Source organism: Miscanthus floridulus, chromosome 19 (assembly GCF_019320115.1).
Source record: "Miscanthus floridulus cultivar M001 chromosome 19, ASM1932011v1, whole genome shotgun sequence".
NCBI lineage: Eukaryota > Viridiplantae > Streptophyta > Magnoliopsida > Poales > Poaceae > Miscanthus > Miscanthus floridulus.
This window is the reverse complement of record NC_089598.1, coordinates 45,898,970-45,917,658: the sequence shown is the minus strand read 5'-3', so window position 1 is coordinate 45,917,658 and position 18,689 is coordinate 45,898,970. Positions and strand designations below refer to the sequence as shown.

General features: G+C 46.2%; 1 long non-coding RNA gene across 1 annotated transcript; it reads right to left on the bottom strand.

Annotated features, from left to right (window-relative positions):
- Positions 1–6,479: 6,479 nt before the first annotated feature.
- Positions 6,480–7,636, bottom strand: LOC136527580 (uncharacterized). The gene is made up of 3 exons (XR_010776857.1): positions 7,509–7,636; positions 6,715–6,842; positions 6,480–6,623 (listed from the first exon to the last, which is right to left on the bottom strand). It is a non-coding gene; the product is annotated as an uncharacterized lncRNA (long non-coding RNA).
- Positions 7,637–18,689: the final 11,053 nt, after the last annotated feature.

Here is an 18,689-nt window from a genome sequence, read left to right as displayed (position 1 = left end):
GTGAGCGATTCTAGTGTGATTGCATCATGAGGTTGCATCGAGTGGCACTAGGTGATCGAGTTGCGAGCTAGTGGTGCTTGTTACCCTTGGAGGTTGCCACCTCATAGATGGCTGGGTGGTGGTCTCCGTCGAAACCCACAAGAAGCTTGTGCGGTGCTCTAGAGAAGTGCTTTGTGAGGGGCACTGTGCTCGCCCCGCAGGAGTCACGAAGAGCAACTTTAGTAAAGCATGTCATTGAGCTACCCTCACTTCTGGGGTAGGTTCTTGCAGCGCCAACATTAGGGGTTTATAGAGGCTGGTCCTGTGGAAAGCACCAACGTCACATAACAAAATCCAAGAACACAACGAAGGGATGAAGAAGTTGTTAACTCACCTCGACGCCATTACCCAAGATCATTTCAGGGGATGGCCACTTGACTCCGACTCTGCCACCTAGATGATTGGCCGCTTCGATCCCTGGTAGGGTCGGTCAAAGCAGGGTGGACTTGCTCCACCAACCTCAGGGGTGCATCCTCCCTCGCCGATCTTGGAGGCATAGTGGGGTCGGTCAAAGTGGGGCAAACTTGCTCCACCAACCTCGGGGGTGCGTCCTCCCACGCCGATCTTGGAGGTGCATCCTCCTCGGTTCATGCTGGGGCATGCTGTGGAATCAGGGTCAAGTTGACCCACCCCACGTCGGCCTACTCATCCTCAAGTGCCAGCATGCCCCATGGAATGTTGGGGTCCTCCTCCTCTTCCTCCTCCTCGCTGTCGCCGCTCTCCTCCGAGGCTTGCCGACGCCTACCACGTTGGAGCTTCGCTCACTCCTTCTTCACCTTCTTCCGATCCCTCTTCGCCTTTGCCGCCTCAGCCATGACGTGGTTTGCCGCCCTCACACCATGTCCTCTGGCAGTGGTGGGTCAAAATCATGAGCGATGAGGCTGGGCTACAAACCCCGATGGTTAGAATTTGAGAATAGAGGAGGGTTAGCCAAGAAAAGAAACTCAAAGAAGGCTTACCAGTTCAATGAAACCCACATCCGGTCATATCGCGGGATGCCCTAGGACTGGGTACACTAGGGCAAGATCCACCGATGGATCCATCGGGAACTCCATCGCCTCCTTGAGGTGTTGTGCCATTTTGTCAATGCTGAGGGCCTCATCGATGACCATCACCGTCCCTTCGGGCATGGAATCCGGCATCATCTTATACATCGGAAGGGCGCACGCCATCAGCGGCGCCAGCCTCCTAACATGGTATGCTCCGATGATGCCAGTCCCATGAAGGCCGTGGTGCTTCAGAGTCATGATGGCCTTGAGCAGGTCACTGAGCCTCTTCTGCTCCTTCTCAATGGGCCCATATCTCCATGCCCTCGGCACCTCCTCGATCAGGCGGCCGGTGAAGATCGATAGGTGAGTGGCGACATCATTCTTCAGGTAGAACCAGAGCTTATGCCACCCCTTGTTGGACTTCGACAAGGGGATGTACATATACTTCGATGCCCTACTACCCCACAGATGGATGCTCGCACACCCCATTGGCACTACCAGGTCCTGCTTCTTCTTTGCCTTCTTCTGCAGCTCGACGACAAAGAAATACTTCCATAGCTCAAAGTGGGGCTCGATCCCTAGATATCCCTCACACAGCACGATGAAAGCCAAGAGTGTTGAATCCCATTAGGATTCAGATGATGTATCTCTAGCCCATAGTAGTGTAGCAGCCCTCAGAGGAATTGATGGGGAGGAGTCGCGAACACCCGCTGGTGGAAGGGGATGAAGGAGACGACGTAGTCGTCGGGCGGCGATGGCACATCCTCACCACCAGGTATGATCCACTCATTTGTCATGGTCCTTGCACAGAGAAGGCCCTTCTTGACTAGACCCTCCTTGTGCACATGAAGAACATCGAAGCGAGGCCATGGCTCCATCGAGGAATGAGGATGGCAATGAAGAAGATCCAGCGACAGCGTAAGGCTGGAGAGCGAGAACTTTGCCAGTGGTGGAGTGGAAATAGGGAAACAAAGCCTGGGACTCAGGAGCTAATGGTAGAAAGATTGGAAGGGCAAAAGATGTGGCTGCGCATATGGAGGCTGGGGAGAAACCACTTTGTTTATAAGGTAACGGCGGAATGGGCAAGGGGCGAACCATCTGCCTAAATTAACGTGCCACACGCCCCACTAGATCCATTTCCTTTGGGGCCTGAGCCCTCATTATTTCTCACAGCATCAGTCGTCGCACTGCCTAGAGAGATGAGCACATGCCTATCCCAATCTTCCCCGTGAAGGATCCACCAAGCAACGGTTTGACTTCAAAGGCCATGGGCCACCGTAGGTAAGAGGGATACGGAGCTAAAACGCTCCTATGGCCCATTAACGGCTACGAGTTCAAAGGGTGGTCCACTAGTGGGTTCACGGCTGCTCTAGGGCACCTTAGAGTGAGGGGAGGTTAAGGATGGGGCCGCCAGTAGCCAAAGCGCACGAAGCACCACGGGCGTCCCGAGCCTCGTTTTGAGTCTTGGATGATGCAAGGTCCATGGTTTTCCCCCGAAAGAAAGGCATTGAGCCCTCGGACCAGTCGAATGGATCCGATAACTACATGAACCAGCCACCAAGAATCTGGAGTCAGTCACCAACTGACCTTGAACTAGGCCCCCATGAAGGGGATGCCAGGGCTCCACTCGAACAAGCACATTAACCACTCACCGAGCACCATGCTTCGTCCAGCGAGGAAAGCATAGACCAACTCAGCCCCTTCATTCTAGTGAATGAACGCATGAAGGATGATGATCACAAGATGAACCGACGACCCCAACCAGACCCCTGCTACGCGCATAGGCTCGGGGGCTCAGTATCGCAAGGAAACCGAACACGCAGTCGTAGACAAATGATGAGTGTCATATGCAACTTGCCATCCTGCAAAACGATAATAAACAAATAGTATTCCCATGCGCCCTTAAGCAACGGACCGCAAAAAACCTTTGTGGGAGTGTCTCACTCCTCCAAAGGCTCAGGGCTACACCCACCAGGTGTGCTCGCGCGCACCCGGTGGAAAACAAATTACTGGCGCATGTCCTTCCTAGAGGTTGGGCGCCCGTGTCCACTTTTTCCAATCTCCCACATAGAGGCTTGGTATCTCAATCCTACTCGGTTACCCTATGCGGATTAACAAACCAATCGAAAAAATGCCGAAGTTCCAATAACGACCCATCTCCATGGCATAACGGCCACAGGAGCAACAAATCGCAAAAAAAAGACTTTGCAGGAGTGCCTCACTCCTCCAAAGGATCGGGGGCTATTATCGTATATCTATACCCAGGTATTCGAGCCAAAGGATTAAAAAGTGTCACGTCGCCTCATCCGATGGTTAAAGATGCAACTATGGCCTCGTCCGACTCCGAGGGTAACTTTCTACCTCATCTAACCCCCAGGGGCTGGGCCACGCCTCATCCAATGCCGAGGATGAGGTTTTTTGTCTCGTCCGACCCCTAGGGGCCAGGCCCCGCCTTGTCCGACGCTGAGGATGAGGTTTCTGCATTGTTCAACACCTAGGGGCTAGGACACGCCTTGTCTAGTCCCACAGAGAGGGCCCACCTCGTCCAACCCCTGGGGTTGGATTTCGTCTTGCCTAGCTCCTAGGGAGAGATATTTGCCTCGCTCGATCCTTGGGGATTGGATCTGCTATTGGATCAAAGCAGTGGTCCTAGGGTAGGGCTCAAACAGCTTCAACCACTACGGCATGGAAGCGCATGCCTGAGAGCACGTCTTGGACGTGTCCCATCAGGCCATGCTAGGAAGCTCACATTGCCCATTGTGTCAATAGGCCAGCACTGTGCTTCCAACTCCTTGCCTGACCACCATCCAACGTCAGTCAACCGGTGTCAGTTGACTAGCACTATACCGCTAGCCCCCCACATGGCTTCTGTCAGGGGACCCTCTAGCCATTCCATCCACTCAGATAGGATGGAAGACAAGAATGGCGCACGTAAGAAGGGCCCCCACCCTGGTACGACGCCATCCCTGTGGGATCCACGTGAAGAGGAGGATGGCACACCTCTGGGAGCTTTATTTCTCTTTCCTTTTTCCTCCTCCATTTGGTTGTAAACCCCTGCTTCCCCTTAACCTATAAAAGGGAAAGTAGGGCATCCCACTAAGGAGGCGATTCATCGAACAAACACACCACATCACACCAGAGACTTGGGAGCTACCTCCCTCTCTCGCTAGTTTATAATCCCCTACTACAAACTCAGTGCTAGTAACACGAGTAGCTCGAAACTGGACATAGGGACATTTGACCCGAACTAGTATAATCCTTGTGTCCTCTTGGCACACCATCTAGGTCAGACGTGCAATATACAAATTTACTAGCCAGTGCTTACTCGAAACACCGACCGAAAGCTATGTATATCTCCCCCTCCTCCCACTTTTCATCCTTGTACTCTACATTTCTAGAGTAAGTGTTAAGTTTGCTTCATGGCTGCCACTAATCCCCCTCCGTCTGGTAAGCGCAAAGTGCCGCATGCGCACTGCTTGCCAAGCCGACTTGACCTTCTTGTCCCGGCCTATCTGTGTTCCCCTACACCCTAACCTAGCACTAATGCCTATGCTCCATCAAAAGGGGTCACGAACCCTGCCCACCCATGGCACGGCCAAGGATCTTGAGGGAAAGGAGGCCCCAAATACCAACCGAAAGAGAGTCGAGTGCACCAGATAAGTAGAAAAATAGGGGCGGTAAAAAAATGGCAAACAAACAAACTTAGCATTTACGTACACTTTGAATTGTTCTAGGGACAGCACCCCGTAGTTCGACCACAAAACACACACTGGTTGATCTCTCTTCTCTCATAGGAACGGAGGAGGCACCACACGCAACCATCACCCTTCGTGATCCTAAGAAGGGCCATGGAGGATCACCTCTAGCAGGGTGATCACCAGGACGATGTCGGTGGCTCCCAGTAGGCGAGCATTAGCGCACAACCACTGGCCCGGTCAGCCCTTGCACCCTTAGGGCCTCGACAACCCCCAATGAGAGTACGGACATCTGTGGCCTCCTCCGCTAGGGAGAACAACCACCATGACTCTAGAGTGGCACCACCTAGCCTCTCCATGAAAGAAGGCAGCACTAGGACCAAGTTGGGGAGGTAGAACCAATTCTCCCACCAGCGTGCTTGGCCATCGAACCCCGATGGGTGGGTGAGGGCAAGGTACCGGGTAGCAGCATGCGAACACACCTATATTGTCACACCCAGTTTGATAAAACAAAACCGAATGCACATCACATGTATGCTAGGATCTGTTTATTCATACATGCGACGACAAAATGATACATTGCAATGTTTATTACAAAAGCGATTACATATATAAAAAATGACTAGAGGGTCTATACACAAAATTTCATCAGAGTTCCAGCAGAGCAGGGTCTCCATCCCTTTAGGCAGCTGACCGGGGGTACACCAGCCTAGCATCGACACCGTCTTCAGGAAACACCATCTTCTAGAAACTCCATCTTCTAGTCCGAACCGCTGGGTGGGGTAGCAAAGGGGACAAAGAGAAGGGTGAGCACATCGAAATGTACTCCACAAGTGTAGGAAAGTATGACATGCGGGCCAACACAAGGAAAGGCTAACAGGGTTTGACACAAGCACTTAAGCAACACACCTATTACCTTAAACCTTAAGCACCTATTTAACTAGGTGATATCTTCCTTCACCTCAGAGAACCACTGAAACCAACACTCGGATCCCATCCGAGAGCCACACCTGGATCCCATCCAAGCAAACCAACACTTGGATTCCATCCAAGCCTCCCAACTGAACCAGAGCCATCTAATCAAGAAGAAGTCCAGGCCGCTCTTGACCGTGAGCACGGCTGATATATCAGTTTTACACTCTGCAGAGGTTGCACACTTTCACCACGAGTCATGTTTCCCCATCACGCTTCACACTACCTAGGTGCTCAGCGGGGTCACACTACAAGGCCTTTACAAAATCCCTCCAAGTCTGTTTTACACCTTCACTAAGGTTCCTAACCGCTACAGTGGGTACCAACACCACTGCAGAAGCCCCCTCTTGTGCCACACAAACCGACCCGATGTAGCATAACTTGGAGGAAACTAATTACTTGGCCAGGGCCAGAGCCATATAGCCCTCAAGGTTGCGCTGTTAAGCCGGGTTACTTGTCCATGAATCGGTCCTTAGAATCCAAGTAGGAACGAGCACAATCCATTCCACCAATTCCAACAATCCACCAGAAAACATTTACCCAAAATCTGGCACACACCTCCACCAAAACCAACCATCCTGCTGGATTCCTATTCACCATGTTGCTATAAACATTACCAACCCAAGTTGCATAAATCATTAATCAATATTAAATGATAACATTTTCCAACCCAAGACTGCAAGCTAAGCAAGACAGCTACCCAACCAACCCAGGTTACAAGGATGATAACATCAAGTTCTAGTAAACCCTAACATAGGATTCAAATTATGACTCAGCATGCAACTAATGGTCTAACTACACTAACTCAAATCAAAACAAAAGTAGGAGCAAGTATGGTCAAGGACACTTGCCTTAGGCTTAGAAACGCATAACAACTCGAACTCTTTGTCTTCGGGATCCACCGATAACTTCTCTTCCATCACGGCAACTTCGGGCGCATAGACATACAGGCAAACATATACAAATAAATAAAAGCAGTACACCAAACATGATAAACAACTTATGAAAATGTTACTTACACGTAGGTCTTGTTTCTACGATCGCGTGAGCGCAAAAACCGCTGAAAACGGAGATCGGACGGAAAAGATACGGCCTCCGGAAGATTTATCGGGACGAGGGGCATTCCAGGTATTTCACTTGGGACGCACTAAAATAAATGAAATATATGGCATTAGCGGGATTAAACTATAATGGGGATACATACTGGCGAGATGAAACGACAAGAATTGAATTTGGATTCGATACGGAGGAATAACGGATGAAAAAGGACTGAAATTGAATGAACCAGGGACCTATTTGCGAAACCAGAAAACTTTATTCGCGAATCAGTCCATCTTCTTCCTCTGGATGGCGTGCTGTACAGTACTTCGCGATGAACAGTAACTCGCATGACAGAAAAACTGAGCAGGGCAGGGGGGCTTGCAGGGCCGGCTAGGTGGGGCATGGCCAGCCAAAGGGCACTGGTGGCCGGCCGGAGGGAAGCTAGCGGCCAGCAGGGAGGCCAGCAAGGCGGCTGGCAGCCGGCCGAGCATGCTGGCACGCGGCCAGACGGTGGCTGCAGACCTTGCAGCACAGGGGTGCAGGGGACAGCATGGCCGGCCAGAGAAACTGCTGGCTTGGCCAGGGAAGGCACTGGCCGGCTGGAGGGACAGGGCGGACGGCCAGGGGAAGACAGTAGCCGGCGGCGGCCTGCAGGAACCAGCAGCCATGGCAATTACTTCGCCGGAAAACGAAGATGAGATGGGAAAACAGTCAAATGGTGATGGATTCGTTCGTTGGGATATACGACGGCGTAGAGAACAAAGAGATCTACCTCGTGGTGGTCTCGGAATTTGAAGGAGACGCCGGAGTTGGCCGAAAAAGTTCGCCGAACCTTCGCCGGAAAAGTTCGCCATCGCAACTTCGGCGATAGATGTAGGGCAAACCGGGTGGCGGCTCGCGAAACCGATCGTACTTCTGGAACTAGGGCGTCGAGGAGAACACCGGCATGTATTTATATGCGAGGTTTCGATCGGTGGAAAAATTAGGGTTTTGGGATTATTTTAATTCCGCGAATTAAAATAATTCCAGAAATTCCAGAATTGCCATTTAAGCCACAAAAATAGCTAGGAGCTCCGAAAAATCTCCGGAAAAATCCTGGAGATAGATTGAAGGATGAGGAACTCAACTAAAGTTGTTTGAGCTCACAAAAATATTGTTGCAAAGATCAAGGAAAAAGATTAAGCCCAAGGAAAATAGAATTTAATTCCAGAAAAGGCCGGAAACATTCCCGGAGAACGAGAACGTCGCTCTATCGTATTTGTAAATATTTTCCACACAAAAACACCAAATGAAATCGACATGAATGCAACACCCTTTCAAATTATATTATAAAAATCCACATTTTTCACATTATAAATTGCGAAAACCCTAATTAAATCTTGAAAATTTTACAAAAATGATAAAATCATAAGTTTTATTAAGTGAAAACTATTCACAACCCAAAATGGAATTTTTGTGGTGTGACATATATCCGGGCATCCCCAGCCATTAGGAATGCGTGCTAGGGAACAACAACACCACCTGGAACACCCACCTCCATAGGGCAAAGTGGGGGGCGATCCCCAAGAAAGCCTCGCACAACGTGATGAAGGTCACGATGTGGAGGATCCCCTCTGGGGTCAGGTATGAAGACGAAGACCATAGAAGAACAAAAGCTCCCACACAAAGGGGTGCAGACAAAGGCCAAGCCCTAGCCAATGGAAGTCGGTGAAGGAGATGATCTCCTCGTCACTAGAGGCTAGCGCCAGCACCCTAATGATAGGGGCGCCAACCCACCACCGAGGAGTTCTCTAGGGCCAACCCATCCTCCTCTATCCTTTGGATCTTTGCCTCGGTCACCCTCGAAGGCTCCCATTCTACCATCGGGGAAGGCAGGCAGAAGCAAGCGACGGCGAGCAGGCGCACAAAGGCAGGCAAAATCTATGGTCTTTTGGAAGGGGAAAGGTTTCACCAGAAGCAAAAGGTAACTCCCCCTCTCTGCCTCTTCTACTTCTGCTTTAGTACTCTGTGAGTGGTGGCTGCCACACTCCCATGATCTCACACACGATCGTACAGCGTGGTGGTGGTTGCCAGACCCAAGACGAAGGTGAACTGCCACCTCCCTATCAGCCCAACCCTATTGAGCTGACCCACATATGCCGCCCACATCACGCATGCCTTCTCTTGGGATTTGAGGGGATCCGACTCCCCTCAGGCCCACTTGCTATCATCGATGGCCTGGATCCACATGCACCATGTACCGTGGCTCCTCGACCACTAGATCTGCTCCATGTGGCCCTAATGTCCCACCACTCGGACAAAGTGGGATGGCATGGTGGTGCATGCCTTAACTCCTCTACCAGACATGATAGCCTAGACACCACCAATTGCCTACGTAAGACGTCAATGAAAGGGACGTGCCCCGAAGCTGCCACTCCCACTGGTAGGGAGGCCCTACAACAGCCTCGAGGGCTATGCCATCTACTCAGATAGAGCAACCCAACCCCCCGATCGATGGGCTCTCGGGTGATGCATCCCCCCAAAACCAACCAACTCCCTAGAGTTGGGGCAGGAGCAGCTGAGCAGTGGGCCCAACGAGGGCCCCCGCCTTAGGCTTCGTGCACTCCTCGCACCCCGATCTATGGTTGCATAAGGTCAGCAATAGAAGGCTGGCTCAAGAGGATCGGGACCTGCTACCGTAGCGGTCAGATGAGCATGGTGTTTTGGAGGATCAGATGGCCACGAGCCAGAGCCTAGACGCTCTCGATCACCTAACCCACGACAGGCTCCAATCAAAAAGGAGGGTGCCTCTGGGCTCAAGATCGACAACTCCTAGACGAGTTCACTGAGCCCTCGCTCGAGTCAAAGACCTATGTGACATAGACTCATGAAGGGATTAGCACCATCATCGCTTGGCCCTGATAGGTGAGTGGTGACGGTTGTTAATGTCAAACATAAACCATCAATATAACCAACAAATATGCTAAATTCCATCACCAAAAATAGGTCTAGGGGTTTAAACTAATAAATTCCATGAGCTTTGGTGAATATGAGAATGCAAGAGGATTTATCTAGAAAATAACCCCTGGGACCACCGTCATACTCTCTAAATAAGCAAACCAACATTAGAAAGAGATTTAGCTCATGAAACCTATGGAAAACAACTCAAGACAGGGTCTAGAAGCTTCCACCGGAGGGTAGGGCCCACCTATCATAGAGATAGGCCAACCGGCCCCACCTATAGGCCGGCCGGCCTATGGGGTCCACATGTCATCCTCTCCTTTCTACGTCGGTTTCCCACTGCCTTTGAGAGTCTATTTCCACCGTTGCTCAAGATTGGTTCATCCAACCGTGATTGAGGGAGTTGACACGGATCGATGATGTGGTGATTCTTTGCCCCCTACTCCTCCTCAATTCCTTGCCCTCTACTCCACCTCGGCCTATATATAGCAGCCCCTACCCCCCTCCCTAAAGACATCCTGAAACCCTAATTCATATTCTCCTCGTCAGGAGCTAGCTATCAAGAGAAGATTAGTCCTCCATAGGATCTAGCCTTATAAATAATAGTGAGATGGAGAGTGAGGAAAGTGTTTGGAGGAGATGCCAGCCTATTGGTGCTCTCTCTACGGCTTGTACCTTGGTGGATCCAAGTTCTATCTAAGCTTGCCTCTGAGATATCGCTGGTAATCAACTTCTGATTCAAGTAATCATTTTGTTTATATTGTTCATTAGGTTTGTGACTCTTTTGAGTGCTTTATTCTCTTCCTAGGGGGAGTAAAGTATTAATCATAAGTGTAAGCATGGTGCTTAGACTTAGGTTAATCGTGGATGCACCCTACATTCTAGATCGGTGGTAGCTCGCGAGGGTGACTCTTATAGCCTCGTTGAATCCTTTGTAGTCCACCTCCTGTTTGTAGTCCAAGTAGGACCCGGTTACTACGGAAAGCATCCTTTGCTGGTGTCTTTTCTTAAGCAATGTCCCTAGTTGAATAGTAGAAGACATAGCTTACCAAAGTCAGAATTAGAGAACCTTAGTTATCCTCTCTATGCTCCTATTCATCCTAACCTTGTTGCTATCCCTAGTTAAGTTAGACCGTAGTTAATCTCACATGTTTCCCTATGGATACAATACTTGGAATATCTCCGGATGAAAGCTACATCGATATCCGTGTGCTTGCGAATTTATCTATGTGCATTAATTTATACCAATAGTAGCTTAGAGGGATCCTCTTCGGCATGGCTATCATTTATTTATCTTTTATTCTTTCTTTTATTTTTATTTTTCTTTTAGCAAGGATTCCACTCCTATATATCAATACGCTATACCTACGAGCATGTGCCTAGAGCCACCAAAATCTTTAGAGCCTATCCTAACACCTGGCTATGAGCCTTGCCCGTGTTTAATAAAACCGATTCGGGATCAATCCTTCTCAGGAGAAGGCAACGAAAACCCATACTCACACCTATGAGAGTTTGCATAGACCTGTGTATGCTTGCGTATCGCTGGCAAGTCTGACAAGACCTTACGATGGAAGTTGTTTCTGTTCTCTTTGACGAGAAGAGCTAAACAATGGTATAGTAAAACCGTAGGAAGTATGCAAGGAGATTAGGAAACGCTATATTGTAAATTTTGTTTACATTTCTTTCCTATCTCTAAAGTGGTTAGCCTTCAAAAAGAGGTTCTAAATTTTAGACAACTAGAAGAAGAATCTCTTGACACATCATGGGATCATTTTAATGACATCATCATCACTAGCCCAGACCTTGCCATTCAAGAGCCTGTACTTCTTCAACATTTTTACATGGGTCTTAGCAAGGATTCCACGGAATCCCTTGATGCAGCCTCTAGAGGAGCTTTCCTTCATCTATCTACTAGTAAAGCAAGGTCTATGCTTGATAAGATTAGTGCAAAACTCCCTGCACTAGCATGCATAATGAACTCCTCGAGGAAGAGAAGGAATCATCTCCTGAACAAGAAGAGGAAGTTTTGATAGCCAAACCGCAATCACTTCAATCCCAAGGTTTAACTATCAATCCCAAACCATCTATACCCCAAAATCCTCCAAGAGAAGAAGAAATTCAACCTTCAGAAATCTGTTTTGAAATTAAGAATGATCTTTTCGATGTTGATTTTGGGAAGAGCTTAAACTTCCAGCCTCACAAGATACCTTTGAGCGAATATAATTCAAATCCTCTTAAGAGATCTCTTAAAAAGCGTCCTTATTCCCATGTAGGACATTGGGAAGAATTCAAGGACGACATGTCTAGTGAACCCATAGAAGGAGAGCCAAGTCATTTAAAAGCAATTCCTATCTTCTCCCCTTCTATGCCCACATTAGATGTCTAGGATGTACCCGAAGAATAAACGCGTGAACGAAGAAGTCCGGTTCGATGGACTTCAAACGCCAAACCCTTGCCGGGAGATAACTCGGTAGTTATTTATAATCATTTTTCGCATTATATTGGCATTTTTACTTTTTAACTCTGACATTATAAAAATAAAAAATTTCTAATCATGGCATTATAAAAATTCAAGCCCCATGTAAATAATTTTTATAGAGCATAAAAACCCCATAATTAATATTTACCTTGGAGGCATAAAATTTAAAAATACAATCATTCATCTTCTTATATTTCATAGTTTCATAAAATATTGCATATATCCGAATATACGGTAGAAATACAGGCACCGGGACTCACAAACACTTGGGGACCCACCACCATCACCTTCATAACCACTACCCATCACTTCTATCTCCACTCAACCACCACTTTCATCTCCATCATCTCTCCACCAGCCATCCTTGTCGTATCTGCACCGAAAGAGCACCAAAGGAGTAGATATTTTGCTTAACCACGAAGCATGAGGTCATTAGAAGGAAGGAGAGGCCAAATGGCCATGATGTGGGGCCGACCGGCCTGCTGCTATCCCCCTTATAAATACCCCTTCTCCTGGTTGCTCAACTCACTCATTCACACTACAATCCAACTTCCCAAGTTTGAATTGCCTATTCCAAATCTCGTAGTTTAAAATTCTCTTGGTAGAAGTAGTTTTGGAGTGAGACAAAAGGGTGAGAAAGTTGACAGTAAAAGTGTTGCTAAAATCTTGAGTACAAGAGAGAGCGGTGCTGCTAAAATTTGATCAAGAAAGAGAGGGTTTAAAAGTGGTAGTGTTGTTCAAATCAAGAGAGAAAATTAAAAAGAATTAGGGTGGAAGTCGTACCAAAATATTGATTAGAAAAATTCTTTAGGCAATCTCGGACGATTAACCCTCAGGACGACTAACTTTTGGACGGCTAACCGCTTATTTTCCTAATCATGTTCCATGAATTGTGTTCTCTTTTGTCTATTTTGCAGGAAAATGAGCAAGATCATCAGAAAGCTCAAGTGTGCGGTGTCGTTACGCTCAATGAGAAGTTCGTCGTCCTAGGCAAGCACCGGCATGGAGGTTGATCCTCCATCTCCTGTTGTTGGAGTGTCATCCCATTCAACCCCCATGGAGAGAAACGTTCTCGTGAAAGAGAAGCAGCTCAAGCTCTGGGACGATATGGCAAAGGACATCTACAAGAAGTTGAAGACCCGGAGGTTCGTCCTCACTCCCACTTACAATCCAGCCCTACTGCAAGCCACAGGTATGAACACTGAATTTGAACTCATTTTTAAGGCTGTAGGATGGGAGGATGTTTGGGAAATTAATGAGCCAGGGTCTAAGCTTTTGACTACTGAATTTTTATGCACCTTGAAAGCCACTGATTCGGAAGTATCATTTAGATTTTTTGGAAAAGATTTTTCTATCCCATGGAAATAGTTTAGTGAACTTCTAGGATTTCACGCACAATGTGTGATCGATGTGGACACTGCTATACAAGACTTTGATAGAATGAAATTTTGGAGGGAAATATCTAAAGAACTCACTTGCTACCGTCCCCATACCAATGAAATTCATCACCCTATTTTGCGATTCATGCATAAATGGCTAGGTTTTTCTCTTTTTCCTAGGAATGATTTTCGCACTGTTAGGAATGATGAACTTAGACTGCTCTATACCATGGTCAAAAGAAGAAAGGTTTCATCGGTCCAGTTTATGACAAAACAATGGAAAGAAATTCATGATCTTAAGGGAGATGTTGGGTGTACTTCTTTGGTCACCCGCATAGCTAAATATTTGGGTCTTTTGGAAAATACTTCTGTTTCTTACATTGATGACATTCCCCATTGGCTTATCGATTATGAATATTTTAACCAAGCACATATGTTAAAAAAGTGTAAAAATAGGAAGCTTGTCATGATGTATATGGATTATACAAATGAAATCATGTTACCAGACCAAAACCTTGGTCTGTATGTGGTGCAGGCTTTTGCCTTTGATTTGCAGAAAAAGGAAGCAGCGCCTCACTGGAGCGCTTCTACGAGACTCGCGCGCAACCCGTAGCCCCGGTATAGTGGTGATGATCCTATTCCTGAAGGACTTGCTTCACCAGCTATGCAGGCTAGGACCAGTCAAGTTCTTCCTGCATGCAGCAGCCTGAGCATGCTGGGTGGGAATCTTCCCACATGCACCAGCCCAAGCATGCTGGTTGGGAGCAGCCCGCTCCTCAGCACGCTGAGAGCTCCTGGCATCAGGGCTCAAGTGCGCAATGGCAGGATGGCAATTTTGACTACTATTAGCAGTAGCCATATGAAAAAGTCTCAGGTGGCTATAAGGGAAGATGCATGTCCTTCTCTGCCTATGGCTACCATGACCAGCCCATGGGCTATCATGAGTAGCAGATGGAGCACCCCCGCCTCAACAACAGGCTCACCATCATCGAAGAGAACCAGCATAACATCCAGAACCAACATCACCAACACACCTAGTGCCAAGCGGAGGCAGGAGAACGCCTCGCCGCCATCCAGCAACACCAGGAGCAGGAAAACGAGAATCGGCGATACTTGTTCTTCGGTCTCCACATCGACCCGCCTTTCTAAGAGACCGTAGCAACACCCAGCTTGGGTGAGGAGCCCCCGTTTATCGAAGGTAATTTTTTTCTTCCTAGCATTTTATTATTTTCTTTAGTTTATTTTTTGAGTTTGCTATTAAAAAAATCAAAACCAAATAAAAAGAGTGTATATAGTTTAGGTTTAATTAAGTTTGCTTAAGATGTGTTTTTGTTTTCTTTCTTGTTTTTAAGAGCTAAAAAGGAAGAGAGAAAACTAGAAGATCTCACATGATGGAAATGATGAATAGTTTCTTAGTTATAATTCATTTCAAGTACCTAGTTTTCAGCCTTGAATTCTCCTGAGTTTTAGATAAAATTGATTTGACATGAGAATTTGCTTTGAACTTGTAACTCGTGGGTAGCATATGCTTGATCTAAGTCTATGTAATTGATGGATATGATATGATAAGGTCTGATCTGCTATTTATCTTGTTCCAAGTGACACTTGAATTCCAGAGATTTATCTTTTGAAAAATATAAAAAATGCAATATGATGAGATCCTTTATGACAAAGCTTGAATTCTTACCAGAGCCAAATATGATATTTAGACTAGGAAAACTTCCACTCATATATGCTTGTCGACAGAATATCATCGGCATCCTCCGAGGGGTATCCCACAAAGGTAGATTGATCGGCAGAGATGCGTGTAATCAAGAACAATAAGAACAAAGACACAAGAGTTAGACAGGTTCACGCCGTTAGTATAATGTAATATCCTACTCCTGTGGTCTGTTGGATTGTATTGGCTATCGTATGACAGAAGCAGTTCTTACAATATCCATGATATACTGTGTTATCTGCAACAAGTGGGAAATAAACCCTGAGTACGAGAAGGTACTCAGCTAGACTTACCCATCATAAACTAGAAATAAAGTAACTCCAAGGATCATGCAAGGCTTTATAAGTGGAGCTAGCTTGACAACATTTTGCATAAAACCCACTAGTTGAGCTATACATTTTGTAATTCAGTAACCAAGTTGATTATAGCTATTCATCTCTAGATTAGCAACTAACATGTGTCAAACATGTGGGATATCATTAGTAACATACAATAGTAACCATAGCCGGTGTAATATTTTCTATGTTCATCATAACCATCACACTCCATAGTCCAATTACTACGATGAAGAAGCTCTATCAAGTTTATCACTATCCAGGAGAGACGGCGATTCGAATTGATTGCAACCAACTATGTAGTATTCCTAACACAAACCTAGGTCTACCAGCCATGGTAGCCTTAGGTCACCTTTAGTACAACTCATGTTCATATTTCATGGGTTCGATAAGTGCCGCACAACCAGGGACAACCAGCTGCCAGGATGATCAGGACTACCCTACCCTTGGGCTCATGCCTGGCTCCCCATACATCCTTACAACCATCTAGAGTGCGCACTTTGATAGAACGAGGCATGGCTTGAGTTGAGCTACTCGGCTTCGCGGTCGAAACGAGTTATCCGGCCAGCTAAGTGAGAGGCATGCGTTCAAAATGACAAGACGGCCTCCAACGATGTGGTCCTTAATCGGCCCAGATGGAATCACATGAGTCAACCTACATATAGACTTTGCCTGGCCTCCAGTTACATTATCCCATGGTTCTTTTCCACGATACCAAATATAGCCAACCGTGCTCCGGTATCCACCTATATCTCAAAGGTGACAGGAAATCACCCAACTTCTACCGGTCTAAGCATGGCTAAGCATATATTCGATCCTAGACCTACACAGGGTTTAAAGTATATATCTGGATAAGGTAGTTCTATGCATCAAGTGTTTCCAAATCAAGTCTTATAACCTAATGCATCAAACATAAAGGACTCAAGTAATATTTTATAAAACATAGGAGGCTTAAAATGCTCCGAGGCTTGCCTTTCAGAAAAGAGGTGGGTCGATGATCAAGGCACTCCAAAAGTTCATCAATGGCCGGCTCCTCTCCTTTGGGAGCTGTGGGTTGGGGTGTCCCTCGATTGTCCTCCGCCTCTTCTTTGAATTCTAGTAGGGTTACTCCTTCGGATGAGCTATATGTATGATCTTGAAATAAGATATAAGGGTGCATAGATAATGACATGGATGATATGATATGATATGATATGATATGATATGATATGATATGATATGATATGATATGATATGATATGATATGATATGATATGATATGACATGATGAAATGCATATTTCCTAAATGTCCATGGAAGCAAGTTATTAAGGTGATAACAAAATTAAATTTGTTTTACTGAGTGGGTGCATATCACCTCTCTAGTAATTAAACAAACACCTATTTAAACATTTTCTGGGCTGTAAGACAGCAGCTAATTGTTTTGACCATAACTAGGAGTTTTATACACCCACATAACATGATCTTGGACTTTCTAGAAATCTTATAAAATTGCCTATAACTTTCCCTTAATCATATTAAGGTGATTCAGTAGTTATCCAGGTCAAACAATTCAATCTTTCAGATCTGTCCAGAGGATAAGCAAATCTGATAGCAGACTTCTAACAGCTATAACTCTTAAATCATTAGGCTTATGACTATGAAATTTTAGGACAATCTATATGAGAAAGTTATCTACAACTTTTTATTAACAAGTTTCACAGAAGAGGTCATTATCATCATGAATTTATCAACACAACAGAAACTACTCATGCGGCCATTTAGTTGAATTATAAAGCAATAATTAACTAGCTGCCTATAACCAATTACGTCTAAGAACAACTATTCATCTCAACAAATCACATGCATCACAAGCATCATAGGAAACATCATGGTTAAGCCCAAATAATTTACTTATGTTCATTTATTAATATCCTTATATAATAAGGTGATTTAAAGGATCAATATTTACAATGGTCAATAAATTCTGAGAAAATTACACTAGCTTACATATGACCCCAAAAGTCTATTGCACAAATTTCATGCTAGTCTGATAAGTATAGCCATCTCTACAAAAATGACAAATTGCATAGGCTTATTTTAGCAAAAATAGTTTAGCCTAATGAAAAGTGGCAAACAACATATTTCATATTTTTCTTAATTTCATCCTAGCATAAGAACACTATGTAAAAATTTGCATGATCATAAGTTATGTAATTTTACCCCATTTATTTTCACTAGAAACTAGCAATTAATTAAGATTAAATAGAAAGACCATACTCCAAGTATGCCTACTATAGGTTTAGCATTTTTTCTAGCTAGAGCATGTCAACTCAAGACTAGCAAAATTGGAATCACAATTTTTGCACTTCCCTAGCTCAAGATATGTATTTTACAAAATAGAAACAAATTTAAAAGCACTTATCTAGCTCAGTTTAAATCTCCCAGAAAAATATCCCAAACAGTAGGTTACATATTTTTATCAAATACTACACTTCATGATGAATCCAGAAAAATTTGGATCGCCTCATTTGGACACTCCTAACTCTAGATATACTTTTTTGAAATTTGCTAAAAATCTAGAAAATAATAAAGGGAAAATCAACTTCACCCCGGGAGTTGTAGCTACGTGCACCCGGTCTATACACCCACTGCGGCTGACAGTAGGGGCCCACGGTCAATGGACCCCACTTGACAGGCACATAGAGCAGGGGCACGGCTTGATCAGCGGCAAACTCGTCGATAGCAGATCACCGGAGCTACCTCGCCGACGAGCATGTCGGCTCGGCGGTGGCGCGTGGTGGTGGACTCGCCGTCTCTGGCGAAGATGTGACCAAGCAAGCACGCCTACGGCTGCTACGAACCCTAGCAGGAGCTCTACGGTGCGGATCGAGCCACGGCGAAGCGACGGTGAGCTCTGGCCACGTGAATGGCGGCACGGCGGCGCACAGCGCACGTGGCGGCGCTTGCCGTTCTGATGAGACGGTGCTTGGTGATAGGTCTCCATCTTTGGGGTAGGCACTAGGGTTCATGTCAGCTAAAAAACAAACACATGAGGGGAAAGGTGGGGTCTCACGAGGGCCGACCGTGGTGAGCTTGAGCTCGCGACCATGGCGGGGCTC